Source organism: Anomaloglossus baeobatrachus, chromosome 1 (assembly GCF_048569485.1).
Source record: "Anomaloglossus baeobatrachus isolate aAnoBae1 chromosome 1, aAnoBae1.hap1, whole genome shotgun sequence".
Taxonomy (NCBI): Eukaryota; Metazoa; Chordata; class Amphibia; order Anura; family Aromobatidae; genus Anomaloglossus; species Anomaloglossus baeobatrachus.
Genome location: NC_134353.1, coordinates 958,152,375 through 958,170,894, shown reverse-complemented (window position 1 = coordinate 958,170,894; position 18,520 = coordinate 958,152,375). Strand labels below are relative to the sequence as shown.

General features: G+C 44.0%; 1 protein-coding gene and 1 pseudogene across 2 annotated transcripts in view; both read left to right on the top strand.

Annotated features, from left to right (window-relative positions):
- LOC142257597 (uncharacterized) overlaps positions 1–18,520 on the top strand; it is a 1,260,196-nt gene that overhangs the window by 929,829 nt on the left and 311,847 nt on the right. The window lies entirely within an intron of this gene.
- On the top strand, positions 15,990–17,455 carry LOC142303609 (uncharacterized; annotated as a pseudogene).

Below are 18,520 nucleotides of genomic sequence, written 5' to 3'. Positions count from 1 at the left end.
ATAGATATAAAATGTTGGGGAACTGGCAAAAGAACTCGTCCACAACGGATATCCGACTTATGTTTATTTATGCGGTCTCGGATATGTTGGACTGTCTCGCCAACATACCCGAGACCGCAAGGGCATTTTATGAGATAGATCACATAAGTGCTATTACATGTGAACAACCCTCTAATCGGAAATACTTTTCCTGTTCTGGGATGAGTGAAGGTGGCGCTCCTTGTAACATTTGAGCATTGCGCACATCCCAGGCATGGAAATGTGCCTTGTTGTTGGGTATTTAAGAATGTTTGTCGAGTTTTACGTAGGCCAGAGCCAATATCAGCACGGACTAAGTGATTCTTTAAATTGTTGGACCGTTTATAGCAAAATAAGGGTGGGTTTTTAAATTCTTTAATCTGTGGATAGGCAGTCGATAATAAAGGCCAATGTTGTAGCACAATGCGTTTCAGCATAGGAGAGAAGGGGTGATAGGTATTAACAAACGGGATCTGCTCCCCAGCTTGGCGTTGATTGATAGATTTACGTTCAGAGTAGGCGGCTATCGTAGGTGGATATCCTCTTTCTAGGAATTTGTTACACATCTCCTGACGTCTTAAAATCCTCGTGTCCTCATCAGATACCAAACGGTTGACCCTTAGATGCTGGGACATGGGTAACGCGTTTTTGACATGTTTCGGGTGATTGCTACTATATAATAATAGGCTGTTCCTATCTGTTGGTTTTGTGTAGATGTCGGTCTTAAGTATTCCATCAGGTTGTTTAATGACTAGACAGTCTAAGAAATTAATTTGTTGAATATCAAACTGAATAGTGAAGGTTAGCCCTTCCATACAGGTGTTGATATTAGAAAAAAATTCCGTCAAAGAGTCCTGAGTTCCATCCCAAATAAGAAATACATCATCGATGTAATGACGCCACATCAGAGCATGTTTCATAATCAATGGATGTGAGTGAACAAACTTTTCCTCAAAATGCGTCATGAAAATATTAGCGTAGGGGGGTGCCATGTTAGACCCCATGGCAGTCCCCCTACGCTGATAGTAAAACTGGTCCTGGAAGAGAAAGTAGTTCTTCTCCAGAATGACCTGTAATAATTCCATACAAAATTCTTTATTCCCCACCGGTAAGGTGGTATAGTGATCAAGAAACCACCTGACAGCCTGTACACCACCCTCATGGTTGATGCTGGTGTACAGGCTGTTCACGTCAAGACTCACAAGAAGAGCAGTAGGGGGAACATGATGTAAGTCTGAAATAATTTCAAGAAAATGTGATGTATCTCTGATGTAGGATGGTGTCATCGAGACAAATGGAGACAAGATTTTTTCCACAGTTTTCGCAAGTGGTGATAACACTGAATCTGTCGAAGCGACAATGGGCCTACCTGGAGGGTGTGCAAGATTTTTGTGCACCTTAGGAAGGGTATAAAAAACCGGTATAACCGGATGTGGATTATTCAAAAATTCTAGAAGTTTTTGGTCAATGATCCCTAGATCCAGATATCTCTTAGAAATCTGTCTAATCAACAAAGCAATGTGTGAAGTGGGATCTGAATCAATGGGTTCATATGTATCCCTGACAGCCAATTGTCCAAGTATTTCTGAGACATAATAGTTCTTGTCTAAAATAACAATAGCCCCGCCTTTATCAGCCGGTTTGATGACTATAGATGTATTGTTTTTGAGACTCGTGATGGCTCTACTCTCGTCAACCGTAAGGTTATTCCTAATATGAAAATCGCCTGTATGAATCCTTTTGTTTAACTCATTGATATCAGCGGACACCAGGTCTACATAAGTCTCTACTGGATGATAACAACGAGGTGGTTTGAAATTACTTGGGACCGTAAGGTTCAGTCCCCTTACAGAAAAACAAATTTTCTCCTCACCGGTTATAGGATTGTCATTTCTAGGTCTCCCAGACTCGTTCTGTAAAAAATGAGTCTTAAGGCGGATGGCACGAAAGAACCGTTGTAGCTCTTGTTCGATAATAAAAGGATCATAAGAGGGCGTGGGGCAAAAGGAAAGACCCCTTTGTAGAACTACATATTCGGAAGGGGATAATGAGTATGCCGAGATGTTAATAACCAAGTTGGTGTTACCTGAGATCTGGTCCAAATTCTGTCTCCTCGAGGACGCCAATTGGGATCTCCGCCCCCTCCTTGTTGCCTTCTTCTTGGTTGGGGTCGTCGTGGCCCTAAAAAAGGAGGTGGGGCTTGTCGTTGAGGTCGTGATTCGACATCCGAATTGTCTGAAGATGAATAACCCCCAAATCCTGTTGGTCGTCTGCCATTGAAATAATCACCAGCACGCCATCTGTAAACAACACCTTTCGAATAATCTTCCTGATCTCTTAGGAATTTATTCCTTTTTCTGTTCTCTAGGTCCCTCCGAAATTCGGATATAGTGTCATCCGTCTTTTTCTTGAGAAGAGAGAGATCTGCTGGTGATAATGTCTGTTTCAACTGGTCCTCCGCCGCTCTGATGCTATCCGCAGCTTGGCTTAATTCTTTCTGTAAAAAATCAATAGTTAGGGTAATAATGTCCATCGAACACTTGTTAATTATAGCCTCAAAGCGATCGCAATATTCCACATTATCAGAAAAAAGGGTTGGTTTCAATTGGACTCTCAGTCCTCTAGGTATGCGCTTAGAGCGATGGTACTCCGCTAAAGTAATGGAATGGAGTTCAAGTGCCGTGTGTCGTCGTAATTCTTTCTCTAAATCCCTCTTGCGGAGATCCTCCGATGGAATGCTCAGGAAACTACCTGATGACGTGACCTTAGATACAATAGTATTGGATTCCTCTTCATTATACGAAAAGGTTGAAAAATGTGATTGTGACATGAATTCCTAAATTCTCCAAAAGGAGGAGGGTACAAAAATTCCGTATACAATGACTCTGTATGAACCCACAAGAAAAGGGAAAAATTCCTCTGTTTTCACTCTTAGGGGTTTTTTGGGAGCAAGGGTCAAAAATATATAGTCAAGTAGGTTAGGACCCTGCTTCACCAATTAGGTGCTCTGGAGAAAAATATATATATGTAGGAAAGAACTCCGGCACTCTTAGTAACCCCAATAAGAGACTTAAGCAGTAGTGATGTTCAAATAGAATTTTTTATTCAGAGAAAAAGTCCATAAATAAACGTTTTCGACCTAATTCGGTCTTCCTCAGAAAGGACTTATCTATAACCAAGGTACAAACAAGAAAAAAATAATTATCATATACAGAGAATTTGTCATATGATAGTAATGATACAAAATAGAAAGTAAGATTAATAAGAAAAATAAACTACCCTTATAGCCATGGAGAAGAATAGTGCTGTGAACGAACGTGAAAATTTGTGTATATAGACAACAAACCGAAAAGGATAAGTACAGGGGCATAAGCCAATCTCAAAGATAACCTAATGTACCTATGGAGATGCAGGGTAAAATTATGATCTTCCTTTGTAAGATCCTCCTTTATGGATCCACCGATTCAGAACAGACCTGATATTGTAGAAAAAAGACCTTGTCTATACTTTTTAGCACAAGGACTTGTGTTCCTCATAAAAAATCCACAAATCATGTATAAGACATCATATCCTCACTACGGGTAATTTACCTGTTATAATGAAAAAGCGTTCTTTGAATAAGGGTTTTCTTTTCTAAAGATATCCGTCACGACAGAACCGTCCACTCCCCTCATTATTCTGACATCCAGAAACTCTATTGAGCTAGGGCTGCAATGATAAGTTAATTTTATGTTAGAATTATTAACAATAAGTGAGCACATAAACCGCTCTAATTCCTCCTGTCCACCCTGCCAAACCATGAACACGTCATCTATATACCTCACCCACAACAAGACTGAACCCCTATCACTGTCAGGATATTGAATGGAGCGCTCCCAATACCCCAGGAAGAGGCATGCATACGAGGGTGCACAAGACTCCCCCATATCAGTGCCCCTCTCCTGGAGATAGTAGCGCCCCTTGAACAGGAAAAAGTTGTGGGTGAGGATAAATTTCAACAGGGTCAGCAGGAGGGAAACAAGATCACAATCCAAAGAGGTGGTACTCAAATAAAATTCTACAGCCCTCAACCCATCAGAGTGTGCAATAGACGTATACAATGACTCTACGTCAGCAGTCATCATTACAACATCATCATCCATATGTAAATCCTGTATCCGCACCAACAGGTCAGTTGAGTCCCGAATATAAGACGGTAGGTCAAACATCAGTGGTTGCAAATAGTGATCCAAAAATCTACAGGCGGGTTCGCATAGACTATTAATGCCCGAGACTATCGGCCTTCCCGGAGGGTCCTGGAGGCTCTTATGAACTTTTGGTAAGAAATATATAGTGGGAACAATAGGGAATTGGTTCACAAGACCCTCCAGAACACTCACAGGAATAATGTTATAACAGGCTTTTTTAAGAATATTGTCAAGTTCAGATTTGAAGATTGCAGATGGATTACCATCCAACTTCCGATAACAGTCATGGTTATTCAACTGTCTAAAGGCCTCGGCCTCATACTTGACGGTTGGCCAGAGGACTACATTTCCCCCCTTGTCAGCCTGTTTCACCACTATATCCTGCATTTTAGATAATTCGTCAATCGCTTTTCTTTGTCCCTGGTTCAAATTTTCATGAGATCTTATCTCAGGGAGTTTGAGAAGATCTTGAGTAACCAATTTGACGAATAAGTCTACAGTGGGACAGGTTGACAATGGGGGAAAGGCAGAGGACTTCTTTTTGATGGATTGTGGAAATTTTGAGGTAGTTATTTCCTCTTGTTCAGCTAGTAAGGATTCCAAAAGTTCGACTACCTCTCTATCCTGTACGGATAGTGTGGCCCAATCAGCATCACTCCTTCTAGAAAAATGTTTCTTAAAGAGGAGCTTTCGGCCAAACAGTTGGATATCCTTAATAGCAACAAACCTGTCAAATCTTGCAACAGGCGAGAATGACAGGCCCATCTGCAAAACATCAATCTGATCCTGTGTGAGTAACCGATCAGACAAATTGATCACCTGCAGATTATCTTTATCTTTAGTCCCGCGATCTTTGCCTCCATTTTCAAATTGATTGGCCTTTCTTTTGGTACTGTTGCGAGTTGTTATTCCGCCTGTAGTAAATTCCTGATTTATGGTGATTTGCCAATACTACTGCCCTCACCTAAGATGGTGCTGGGCGCGCTGATGCTTATGCGCGCTCTGTGTGTTGGTGTCTGTCCCTCCCCTCCAGCCGGCGCCCAATGAGTGAAGCGATTAGCGCGCATGCGCATCGTAACTTCCGGGATGCCGGCTGGAGTGGGCGGCATGGCCGCCGCCATGCACTGCGCGCCAGTAATGGGCCTCAGGTGAGTCCAGCACCATATAATGATGACCATCTCCCTGTCACAGCACCTCCTGACGATTCAAGTGTGAAACGCGCATAGAGGTGCTGGGCAGTGTGGTTCTCCAGGTAGTGGTCTCACAAACTTTTCAGATTGCTTCCAGCAGCATTCGGTTTGGTCTTTTTTCCCCCTCCTGGGTGGCAGGATGGTATGGTGTATTTTGGGGTTATACTGACCTGAGTGTGGGCAAATTTGCATAGGGGCGATATGTGAACTTTTCATTGCAGAAATCTATGTATAATTATATTTAATCTGCAATGTTCCCTTTTATGTACTATGTATATGTATTTGCATGGCACTGTCACTTTAAATATTGGCATTTTATAGTCTGTTCATTTCTGCTGGATTGTCAGGTTTGTAATATCATGTTTGATGTACTCAAATGATTATATTATATTTTTTCATGACCACTACTATGCACTAGCTTTAATACCACACTGTTCCAGGGTTTTTTTTCTGTGTTTTTAAAGGGGGAAAAAAACTTTTTACTGTGTTTTTTGATATCCGTCTCTAATTATGTGATTAACTTTTGATGTCTGTTAATATCATGTTAATAAAATTTGCAAATCTTTGGATTTATGTGTGTTTCTCTGATACACCATACAATAATGCAGGTCTAGTGTAGGTTTATATGCTTTGTTTGGTAGATATGGATCTCTTATTTCCATTTTTGGATTTATACATCTATCTCCATGACTGGCACTGAGGCAACTGAACTTTATTCTTTGAAAAAGCCCCTAGACCGAGCAGTAAGGGGGTGTAAACAAAAGTTTTAGTCCAATCAAGTATCGTAGGACAGGGCTTCATGACTTAGAGAGATCTGCACATCCTCTTCTTGATTGGGTCAGTTCTGACTTTTAGGAATTCCTTTGTCCTTCGTCCCATGTGCAAACGGAATGCGGCAGCCATCTTCAAGTTACATATACTGATATATACTGTGTTTAAGGAAAATCACTAAATATGCAATATACATATATACATGTTAGTAAGGAACAAAAGCATACATAAATATGTGTGTTAGTTTACATCTACTGAACTATATACCTGAGTCTATGAAATGGCTGAATTAAGTATTTTTTTATACTAAATTCTTATCCTCAACAGTAGAAGCCATGGCAGGTTCAGGCGTGCCTGACCATCATTGTGGCTGTAATTGGACCTGGTTTTGGACAGCTTTTTGAGGTTCCAGATATTGTCTCCTTAGTTGTCGTCTATCGCCATTCCGAGAGTAACACCTGTTAGGTGGCACTCGACAATCACGTTTGATATGTCTTTCTCTTCCGCACCGGAAGCAAGGGCCTCTGATTCCTCTCTGGTCAGGGTAGTTTTGAAATTGTGGTGAAGGTTCGGCTGTAGCCTATGGATGGCGGGAGGGTACACTTGCGCAGGAAATGGTGATACATTAGACATGACGTACTGAGGGTCCTCAGAGTCCTCTTCCATCAGGACAACCATCGCCTTCTTGGAGGGCTTCATATTCTTCTGGAAGCTCTTTGCTATAATAATAGCATCGGTCATGGTGGTATTCTCAATTTCAGGGCGAGTCTTCATTATATTATTCCTAAGCTCCTCTCTCAGACTAGCGACAAAGGCTTGTGACAGAAGCTGAGCCTGAGGCTTAATTTGTTGTGAGAATCCGAGGTCTGCGAACATCTGTGTGTCTGGAAGCATACTTTTCAAATGACTCTGCTTGTTCTTGAATCACATCCTTAAGGCTAGTAGCTTGATCAGATAAATGGTCTTGTGCCCAGGATTTCAACTATTCGCAAAAAGTGACACCGGATTGCTAGGTTTCTTCAGAAGACAGGTGAGAATCATTCAGGGCACCTTCCATGACTGGCCAATAGGAGTCTCCTGCTTTAATTTGGGCCAGTGACATTAAATCTTGCCATGTAGCTGCGTACATCTTCTGGATTTGTACGATATGGCGGTAGAATGGCATAGGTTGGGTCTCTGGGTCTGGCAGTGTGGAGACTAAGGTGGATGCCTGTCCAGGAGTTAACTTTATGTACATCAAGGGTTCTGGGTCATCCTTGTTAAGTATGGCTTTCTGTGTCCGGACTGGTGCTTGATCATCACTTGCAATCTTCAACCATAATAGGTAATCTCCTGGAGATGGTAGTGGGTTTGGATGGGCGAACATATCCTTGAAGGGCATCCAGGAGTGCCTTAACAGTCGCTTCCAAACTCCCAACTAGACGAATTTCTTGTAAATTCAACGTCTGGCCATGGATTAGGGGCATTATGGTTTTAACGATCTCGTTTGCACAAACTCTGATAGGGAATCCGAAAACTCCAGCTGAAACGGGGGGCAAGGCTATTGACCGTAAAGGCATCTGGGTCTGAGAGGTCTGGGAAGCGTGTAGGATGGCTGCTTTGACTGCCTCTCGGAGGATCCGGCAACTGGTGTCATGTTGGTTGGAATCATAGAGTGGGCCAACTGCATGAATGACTAAATTGCAGGGCAGGTTGCCAGGGCCTGTAATAGCAATGCCTCCCGGTTGGACAGGGCCTTGTGTACGTACTAGGGCTTCTGAGTCACGTTGAATAGATTCGCCCCCAGCCTTGACTATACGGGCAGCTAGGCCACCTCTGTGGCCCAGGTAGCCGTTGGCAGGATTAACCACGGCTCCTACAGACATGGTAGTGATGTTTCCTTTTCCAACTGAGAGGAGGAGGGTGCCATTGGCACAGGCATAATAGCGCTGAAAGACAGGGTCCCACTCCTCAGATTCTGTAGAAAATGAATTCTGTGATCCTCCATCCGTATGGGGGTTATCAAATTATCATAAGCCACACCGTCCTGTGCATAAGGTACACCCTCCTGTCCGGGTGGATCAAGATCAATAAGCTCATGTGACAGTACAGAATGGGTAATATGTAGTGGGGGGCTATGAGGTTTCAGAAGTGGAGGTGCCACTGAGGATGCTGAAAGATTGGGACAAACTAAACCAGGTTCAGGCACCGGGCTATAATAGTTGCCGGCTGGGGTGATGACTGGACAAAGTAGTTGTGGCTTATGAGGTGTATTGCCATCAGTGGGTGTAGCAAGATGGCCGCCACAGGAAGTTCCAGGAACCTGACTTCCGGGAGTGCTGCCACGCTGGGACACTATGGGTGTAATGGGAGGGGCAGAAGCTACGGACGGAGCCAGGGGTGTTACTTGTAATGGCTGTAAACCAGTTAGCATTCCAGCATACAAAGGAGGGGTTTGATTAGTACCGGATGTAATAACTCGCAAAGGAGGACAATGGGGCACAGTTGGAGGAAGACATTTAGTGATGTCAGAAACAGCAATAGGCAAAGGGGGGCAATGGGAGGGGCTGTGAGCTATAGCAGGCAGTGAATGAGGTCTTTGTCCTCCACAATTATAACAAACATCACAATAATCAGGATTTTGGCAGGCACAAACTAGACATATCCACCCGCCTGAACCGACCGCTGGACCGGCCGTGGTACTATCGTAAGACGGCGGCAATAAAGTTTGTGAATCTGTCACTTGAACATTTTGATTTTTCACTTAAAACATAACCATGGACTTCCGGTTCCGGCGCTGTGATGTGAGGACCCAGGAGACAGAGCTCCGCACGTTCCTCAGCCCCACACACCGACTACAAGAGCCCCACGGCCGCGGGAGGAGGCGGCAAATGGGAGGCGAGGAGCAGGAGGTGACCGTGCATGGAGCGGTTCCTCCTCCGGAGCAGCGGCAGACAGCTGGAGCAGGGTGCTGCAGAGAGAGAAGTGCACATGGAGCGCAAAATGGCGGCCGCGGGCCGCGGCGGTATGCAGGGAGGTGAGCGGGGACGGATGGAGGAGGAGGAGGGGGAGCAGCTGAGAGAACAACGGAGAGCTCAGCAACATGCACAGCAGACAGCCCAGCAGCACGAGCAGCAGACAGCCCAGCACCACGAGCAGCAGACAGCCCAGCACCACGAGCAGCAGACAGCCCAGCACCACGAGCAGCAGGCAGCCCAGCACCACGAGCAGCAGGCAGCCCAGCACCACGACCAGCAGACAGCCCAGCACCACGAGCAGCAGACATCCCAGCACCACGAGCAGCAGACAGCCCAGCACCACGAGCAGCAGACAGCCCTGCACCACGAGCAGCAGACAGCCCAGCACCACGAGTAGCAGACAGCCCAGCAGCACGAGCAACAGGCAGCCCAGCAGCACAACCAGTTCCCAGGCCTGCAAATTGATTATGACCGTCTGGCTGGAGCAGTGGCAGTGCACCTGGCAGACAAGATCAAAGACTCTCTAAAGGCCATGGTGGGGGCAGTGCTAGCACCCTTAAAGGAACAGATCACACAGCAGGGAGCCAGGATGTCAGAGATGGAGCAAAAAATCTCTGACACAGAGGACGAGGTGACAGCATTAAAGGGGCAGCTGCAGAAGATGGTGGAGGGATCCCAGGCCATGAGAGACAAACTAGAGGACCTGGAAAATCGCTCCAGAAGAAGCAATTTAAGGCTGGTGGAACTGCCGGAATCTATAAGCATGCGGCAATTGGACAACATATGTGAAGCAGAGCTCCCCAAGGCGCTAGGTCTAACGCACAAATGCAGGGTGGAAAGAGCGCACAGAGTAAGCCCTGTAAGAGAGCGTCCAGGCACAGGAGGAACAAATGGGAAGGAAGGAAGACAGCACGGGAGTGACGGGACCAGCCAGGCCGCGCCAAGTGATAATAAAATACTTGGAATACAAAGACAAAGAAGAGATACTGCGAGCGTTTAGAGGAAGGAGGAACCCACTGTCTTTACAAGGGCATAAAGTGCTGATCTTCGGGGACTACTCGGCGGAGGTTACACGCAAAAGGAAAGCCTTTAGTAAGATTTGTACCGCGCTGTATCGTAAAGGCATAAAATTCCAACTGCTGTATCCTGCAATACTAAGAGTTAGGCTATGTGCGCACGTTGCGTCGGAGTACCTGCAGTTTATTCTGCACGTTTTCCTTCCCTTGGTTTTTGACCAAATGGCTTTTGACAATTTTTTAGCGCTAAAAACGCATGCGTTTTTACCGCGTTTTTAGTGCGTTTTTAGCGCTTTTTACCTGCGTTTTCACCTGCGTTTCTGCAGATGCGTTTTTGAGATCAAAACACTGAGAAATAAAGTTGAAATAGGCAAAAAGATTGAAAAAAGAGAAAAAAATTATAAAATTAACTTTTAATAAAATTAAATGGGAAATTATCAATTTAAATGTAATAATAGCGGTTATGCACATTTTAACAGAAAAATAGCTAAAGTTTATTATTTTTTAGCATTTAAATTTTCGGTTATTGTGTGTGTGTAAAGGAACATTAGAACCCATTAATTTTATGCCAGAAAAGCATGCGGTTTTGGAGCCAAAAACGCAGTGGAAAAGCAGGTAAAAAGCATGAAAAACGCAGGAATTGTGATTTTGGTTGCTTTTTGCCATTTCTCATTGACTCCAATGTTAAGGAAACGCTGCAGAAATGGCAAAAACAACTGACATGCTGCTTCTTTTTCAGCATGGTTTTTGACCACAAATATGCAAATTAAACGCTGCTGAACAAAAAGCAAAGTGCAGACAGGATTTCTGCTTTTCCCATAGACTTTGCTGGAAAACAAAAACGCATGCGTTTTTGCGCAAAAACGCTGCAGCCAAAAACGCTGCAGAAACGCGGTAAAAAACGCAACGTGCGAACATAGCCTAACAAGACGTGATGGATCCCTTTTTGCAACGAAAGACTTGAGTGAGGGGGAGAGATGGATGGAGGAGATGGAGAACAGAAACCAGACGGAGGACTTCCCGGAGAGGCAACATACTCGGCAAGGAAGAGAGGAGAGCCGGGCATCGGGCCGGAACGACTGGATGGAGGGGAAGGCGATACATGCAGGAAGTCCAAAAGCAAGGAGGTCGCCGTCGCGTTGGCCTGGAAACCAGAAAAAGGGAGTGCCATGAGAGAGGCTGCAAGGAGAAGAATCGATATTTTGAACTGAACTGAGGGGCCCAAGAGAGAGGGGACTGACGGAATGCAGGGGATGAGTAACATCTACTGTTTATTATTGCATTTTTACTTTCTGCTTCCACTTCCTACTTCCTCTTCCACCTCCCCTTCCGCTTCCTGCTTCCCCTTTCACTACCTCTTTCACTTCCTACTTCCTCTTCCACTTCTCTTACACTTCCTCTTCCACCCCATCTACCTCTTCCTACTTCTTTTTCCACTTCCTCTTCTAATTCCTACTTCCACTTCCTCTTCCACCTCCTACTTCCACTTCCTCTTCCACTTCCTACTTCCTCTTTCACTTCCTACTTACTTCCACTTCCTCTTCCACTTCCTACTTCCACTTCCTGTCCCACTTCCTCTTTCACTTCCCACTTCCTTTTCCACTTCTACTCCCTCTTCCACTTCCTACTTCCTCTTTCACCTCCTCTTCTACTTCCTCTTTCACTTCCTCTTCAACTTCCCACTTCCTCTTCCACTTTCTCTTCCACTTCCACTTCCTATTTCCTCTTCCACTTCCAACTTCCACTTCCTACTTCCTCTTTCACTTCCTACTTCCTCTTCCTCTTCCACTTCCTTTTCCACTTCCTACTTTCTCTCCCACTTCCCTTTATATTTCCCACTTCCTTTTCCACTTTCATTTCCCATCTCCCTTGTGCTTTTTTTTTCTTTTCCTCCTTTTTTTTTCTCTTCTTGTAGGCTTTTCCTTTCTTTTCTCTTTCTCTTCAGTTCCCCTCGCCTCTTCAATCTATATGGACCAAGGTGCCCTGCCCCCTCGGGGGTGTAGGGGATCCTAACATCTATGGGGGACCGTGTTTCTCTCTCTTTAGTATCTACTGATCGCTCTTCTGGTAGCCAGGTCACTTATGCTGATGGGAGGTGAAGTGAAATTGAGACCAGAGGCAGCAAATAATAGGTATGGGCAATGAGGGAGGGAGTATTGTATGCTGGCACGGCTATTGACCAGGAAGGCCTTGCTCTGGTGTGTTAGATAACAGAACAATGGGGGACAAACTATATGTAAATGTTAATTACGGGGCTGAGAGGGGATTGCGGAGCCAGGAGCATCACAGAAAAAATGGAAGTGATGAGACGATTGATTGTAATGGGGGGGACAGTTGAGGGGTTGTTAGTTGACAATAGATTTAGGTTGAATAGTTGGGTTCAGGGAAAGCAACGCTATAAGCACACCGAAAGACAACTGAGGGTAGTTGGGGGGTAGCCAACAGGTTTATAGTTAATGCCAAGAAGGGGACACAAGGTTGCGCCCAGGCAATACATAGTTGTCAGTACACAGCGGAGTTAAGGCAGGGAAAAGACCAGGGAAAGGCGCCAAGACACACACAAGTGAGAACATATAGCGACATAAATGTCCCGAGATGTTGGGATAATGGTTAAATTAGTCACTTGGAATGTAAAAGGTTTGAAGTCTCCACATAAGCGCATGATGATATTACGACACCTTAAAAGACTGAAGGTAGATATCGCACTACTGCAGGAGACCCACCTGCAAAAAGGGGATTTTTTTCATATGCAAAAATTATGGGTGGGGGCGGTAGTCGGGTCAGGATCCCAGGGAAGGAAGGCAGGGGTAATGATCTTAATAAACAAACACTTTACTCACGAAATAGTGTCCCAAGACAGTGATGATGGTGGGAGGTACATACATATCAAATTAACTAGCCCACTGAGAGAGTTTAGCATACACAATATATACGCCCCTAATAACGAACAAAAAGCCTTCTTTGACTTTATCACCAACAAATTGGGAGTGGATGTAGAACCAAATAAGATAGTGGGGGGAGATTTTAATGCAGTAGTTTCGAAAGAGGAGGATAGGAGGTATGGCAAGGAACAAGGTAGGCAGAGTAGGAATACAAAGGGTTTGATGGCCAAATTACTAGAAGACACAAATCTGCAGGACAGTTGGAGAACGCAACTCCCATATGAACGTGAATTTACACACTACTCACACCCACACGAAGCATGGTCAAGGATTGACTTTATGTTAGTAGACCAAAGACTCTGGCACAGGGTCAAGGATGTAGACATAGAGAACATGGTTATATCCGACCACAGCCCGGTGACCTTAGACTTAAATGACAGAATACAGAGGGGCTCGGATTATATATGGAGATTTCCATCATTCTTACTCAAAGATAAAGATTTTATTAATACATTAAAGGAGTGGTGGGAGGAATATTGCGGCACTAACAGCGGGCACAAGGAAGAGGCAATGCTATTCTGGGAAACAGCGAAAGTAGTATTAAGGGGGAGACTGATGGGGCATGTAGCCAAAATTAGGAAACAGACGCAAAAACATTACCAGGAGGCAAGCACTAGTTTGAGAGAGAAATACACAAGGTACCTAGAAAACAAATCCCAAAAAGCAAAAGAAGAGTGGAAGGAAGCAAAACAAGAGTTTGACATGTGGGTAGGAAAACGAGAAGAACTAGTAAGGTCTCAGCAGGAGGTTGACTTGCACCGATTTGGCAATAAGGCAGGTAAACTGCTGGCTAACCTGGCAAAGGGAAGACGACCGTTGACGTTAATAGCTAGTATGACAAGACAGGATGGGACCAAATCGACGAATCCGCAGGAGATCAACCAGATCTTGGGGGAATACTATGCCAAACTATATAGTAAGGGGGATGAAAATGGAGAAGGAGGGAGGGAGTGGCTAAAGACATTAGGACTTACACAAATAACCGAGGATGAACTGACTAGACTGAACGCGGACATCACAATAGAGGAAGTGCAAACAACAATAGGAGAACTGAGTATACAAAAAGCACCGGGGCCTGACGGGTTCAATGGGGAATTCTATAAAGTACTAAAGGAGGAAATATCACCGACGCTGACTCCCTTTGAATTTAGTGGGGTTCAGAAAGGTTTGATAAAGGTTCAGAGTTTTGTTTGACTAATGTACCGTATGTTTGGTTAGGCTCTGCAAACCGAACCCTGAAAGGTTCACTCATCTAGTTATAATATACGTGCTGTTGTAGGGCAAAAAATAGTTGCACTGGGGAGTAAGTCCCGAAGGCCAGCCGCTGCCGTATCGTTGCGGCAAGCATTAGTGTCCAGTAGCCTAAATGGCCACATTTCCAGGGCAAAGAGTCTGTAAATTTGCCCGTTTAGTGTTTAGTCCTGTGGGTGGGTGCTTGTTTGGCTAGCTGTATATTTTCATTTCCATGTCAAGTCCTGGATTACGGCTAATTGAATGCTGGGCTGGGAAAAACGTCTGACAATGTTGCTGATGGTGCTTGTGAATGTGCAATGTCTGGTGCCTGGCAGGTGTCATCTGTGCCTGGACAGGGGATTGGCATGCATGTAGCACTCTGTACTTTCTTCCTCCCTCTCCACCTGGCCCACATGCAAAGCTTTTTTAATTGGGAGCATGAAGCATTTGAGGAGGCACCAAAGCGGGATGGTTATGCTGATTATGGCTTCATCAACACCCCATCTTCGTTGTTCGCTCAATTTTTTGTAGAAAGTCACAGATTTCAGACATACGTGTTCATGAGTCATTTTGTGTGGGGGCTGACAAATACCTCATGTTGGAGCTGGTATTATAAAGTGCAATGGAATATATTTGGCGCTATATAAATAAAAATTATTAAGCTGTATCTGGTATTCAACTAATGCCTTCTGTTGGCAGAAAGCCTTGGCAAGTACATGTGCAATGTGGAGTTCCAGCTTGGTCAAGTCACACAGCTGTCGCTAAGCTGCCATTTGCAACCGCTGCTGAAGCCCTGCCAGACAAGTGGAAGCCAGAGTGGATTGGTTGAAATGGGCGCACACACAGCGTACCTTCACAAGTAGCTCTGGCAAATTGGGCTCGTTTTTCATAAACTGCTGAACCACGAAGTTGAGCACGTGGTCTAGGCATGGTGCATGCTGCATGTGCGAGCTTCCTAAGCTTCAGGGCCACCACCAGGTTACAGGCATGTTAACACACACGACCATGGCTGGTTGTTGGTTCGGATTGCAAGAGACACAGATCTGTCTCGTCTATTGGACCTCTCAACAACTCTGCTGCAGTGTGCGATTTATCATCTAAAGGCAGTCATTTAAACAGAGCCTGTTGCTGCTTCACCGAGGCAGTGCTTCCAGCTTGGGACTCATGGGGTGGGTAGTTCAGACCAGGATGAAAGGAACTAGAGGCAGGACCCTCCAAAATTTCTGGTAGAGGGCCACCTGTGGGCCTTTCCAAATGTATGAAAGAGGACCTTTCAAAATGTATGAGTGAGGGCCCTCCAACCATTATGGTTAAGAATTGCATGTTGAGTCTGTGGATATGGTAGGAAAAGGAGCAGCAGGAGAACCCCCCCCCCAAAAAAAAATAAATCCACAGATGCCATCTTGTGCGCAGTGTGTCTGGAGTTAGTGTAGGGGTAGCTTGTGTTGTTGGTCATTGAAGGGGCAAATTTTACAAAATCTGTTTTATTCTTTTCACAGATGATTGTGGCATTATACAGAATACATATGAATTGCAAGTCATTGTCCCAGATCTACCCTCAGTCCTTTACACCCAGGATCCATCATCTGCTGCTTCTAAACAATGTGTTGATTTACTGCAGAATGTTCAACAAAATAAAAGCCACAGAAAGGGTGTTAAACAACAAAGAGCTCACATGGGGGAGAAGCCGTATTCATGTTATCAATGTAGAAAGTGTTTTACCCAAAAGTCAGCTCTAATTTCACACAAAATAATTCACAAAGGAAAACCATTGTCATGCCCAGAATGTGGAAAATGTTTTACTTTGAAATCACAGCTTGAAGTTCATCTAAAAACTCACACAAGGGAGAAGCCATTTTCATGTTCAGAATGTGGGAAATGTTTTAGTTGGAAATCACAGCTTGATAGGCATAGAAAAACTCACACAGGGGAGAAGTCATTTTCTTGTTCAGAATGTGGGAAATGTTTTAGTTGGAAATCAGAGCTTAATGTGCATGTAAGAACTCACACGGGGGAAAAGCCATTTTCATGTTCAGAATGTGGGAAATGTTATCGTTGGAAATCAGAGCTTTATGACCATATAAAAACTCACACCGGAGAAAAGCCATTTTTATGTTCAGAATGTGGGAAATGTTTTATTTGGAAATCACATCTTAATCGGCATATAAAAACTCACACAGGGGAGAAGCCATTTTCATGTTCAGAATGTGGGAAATGTTTTATTAGGAAATCAGAGGTTGATGACCATATAAAAACTCACACAGGGGAGAAGCCATTTTTATGTTCAGATTGTGGGAAATGTTTTATTCGGAAATCATAGCTTAATGTGCATCTAAAATCTCACACAGGGGAGAAGCCATTTTCATGTTCAGAATGTGGGAAATGTTATTGTTGGAAGTCACAGCTTTATGACCATATAAATACTCACACCGGGGAGAAGCCATTTTTATGTTCAGATTGTGGGAAATGTTTTATTCGGAAATCAGAGCTTAATGTGCATCTAAAATCTCACACAGGGGAGAAGCCATTTTCATGTTCAGAATGTGGGAAATGTTTTATTCAGAAAAAACATTTTGATCAGCATATACAATCTCACACAGGGGAGAAGCCATTTTCATGTTCAGAATGTGGGAAATGTTATTGTTGGAAATCACAGCTTTATGACCATATAAATACTCACACCGGGGAGAAGCCATTTTTATGTTCAGATTGTGGGAAATGTTTTATTCGAAAATCAGAGCTTAATACGCATCTAAAATCTCACACAGGGGAGAAGCCATTTTCATGTACAGAATGTGGGAAATGTTTTATTTTGAAAAAACATCTTGATCAGCATATACAATCTCACACAGGGGAGAAGCCATTTTCATGTTCAGAATGTGGGAAGTGTTTTCTTCGGAAATCACATCTTGATAGGCATATAAGCACTCACACAGGAGAGAAGCCATTTTCATGTTCAGAATGTGGGAAATGTTTTATTCGGAAATCACATCTTGATAAGCATATAAGCACTCACACAGGGGAGAAGCCATTTTCATGTTCAGCATGTGGGAAATGCTTTGCTCACAGATTCACTTTTGTTAGACACATGAAAATTCACACAAGGTAAAAGACATGTTTGTTTAATATGTGGGAAATGTTATAGCAGTAAATCAACTCTTGCCTTAGATCAGTAGATGGAATGCTTCCAAATTGTGGTAATGCATTTGTCCCATCGGCCGTGATCTGCCTGGTACGCATGCGCAGTTCTCTTGCGGTCTCCTCCATCTGTGCGCTGCATCTCTATGTACTGGGCCGCCGTGATCTTGTGATTTCCACGTGCCCCGGAGCCCCATGTGGTGCGGTGGGTGGGCGGGCCTGCTTCCAGGGACGCTCATGCATCAATCTCTGGCGGGTCATGCACTGATTGGACACTGGACTTTTTTATGCTAACGTTCATGCACATGAAGTCACTCCCTGACGAAGGCTCACGCTAAAATGCCCGTCGGTTGGGCACTATTCTCTATCAATACCGGCAACACTATTTTGCAATGCAGGATTACGCGGTCTGGTTTGCTCTCTGCATCGAACCTTGTAAGCGGATCTCTGTTTACTATCTTAGATGATAGTATATTCTATTCCCTGTATAGTCTATTTACATATGATCCCTTCTGTATGATTTGGAATAATATGACATTTATCACACCAAGGGCTCTGGTTACTAATATGGAATATATAATTGCATTTAATCAGTGCCATTAAACACTCTGTTAGCACATTGCAATTTACATTCCCAGATCCTTTGATGTAAATCTACCATAGGTGGTCATTTTTGTACACATTTCAGTTTAATTCTTGGGCTGTTTATATTACTTCCGATATACTTAGCATTTGCAATTTTTTATATAATCTGTGCCTGCCTGGATTACCATTTTCCGGTATTGTAATTTATACCTTCATTAATATCTATGTATACTTTAACATTTAGCAATTACACTTGCTATGGGAATTGTGTGCCCTTTTTCTGACCGGTGTGGTCACATTTTCCACCCCCACTGTATCACCTTCTATAACTTAATAAACAATTTTTTGCATTAAGGATGTCTAATCGCTTTTTCTTTTTTTTGTCATTAGCTGACGTCAGACGTACTGGCTGATGTCAGTTGACGTCTCCTAGAAATTCCAATGCTGGGGGCCGAGAGAGGTACATGAAACCGGTGGGGTCTA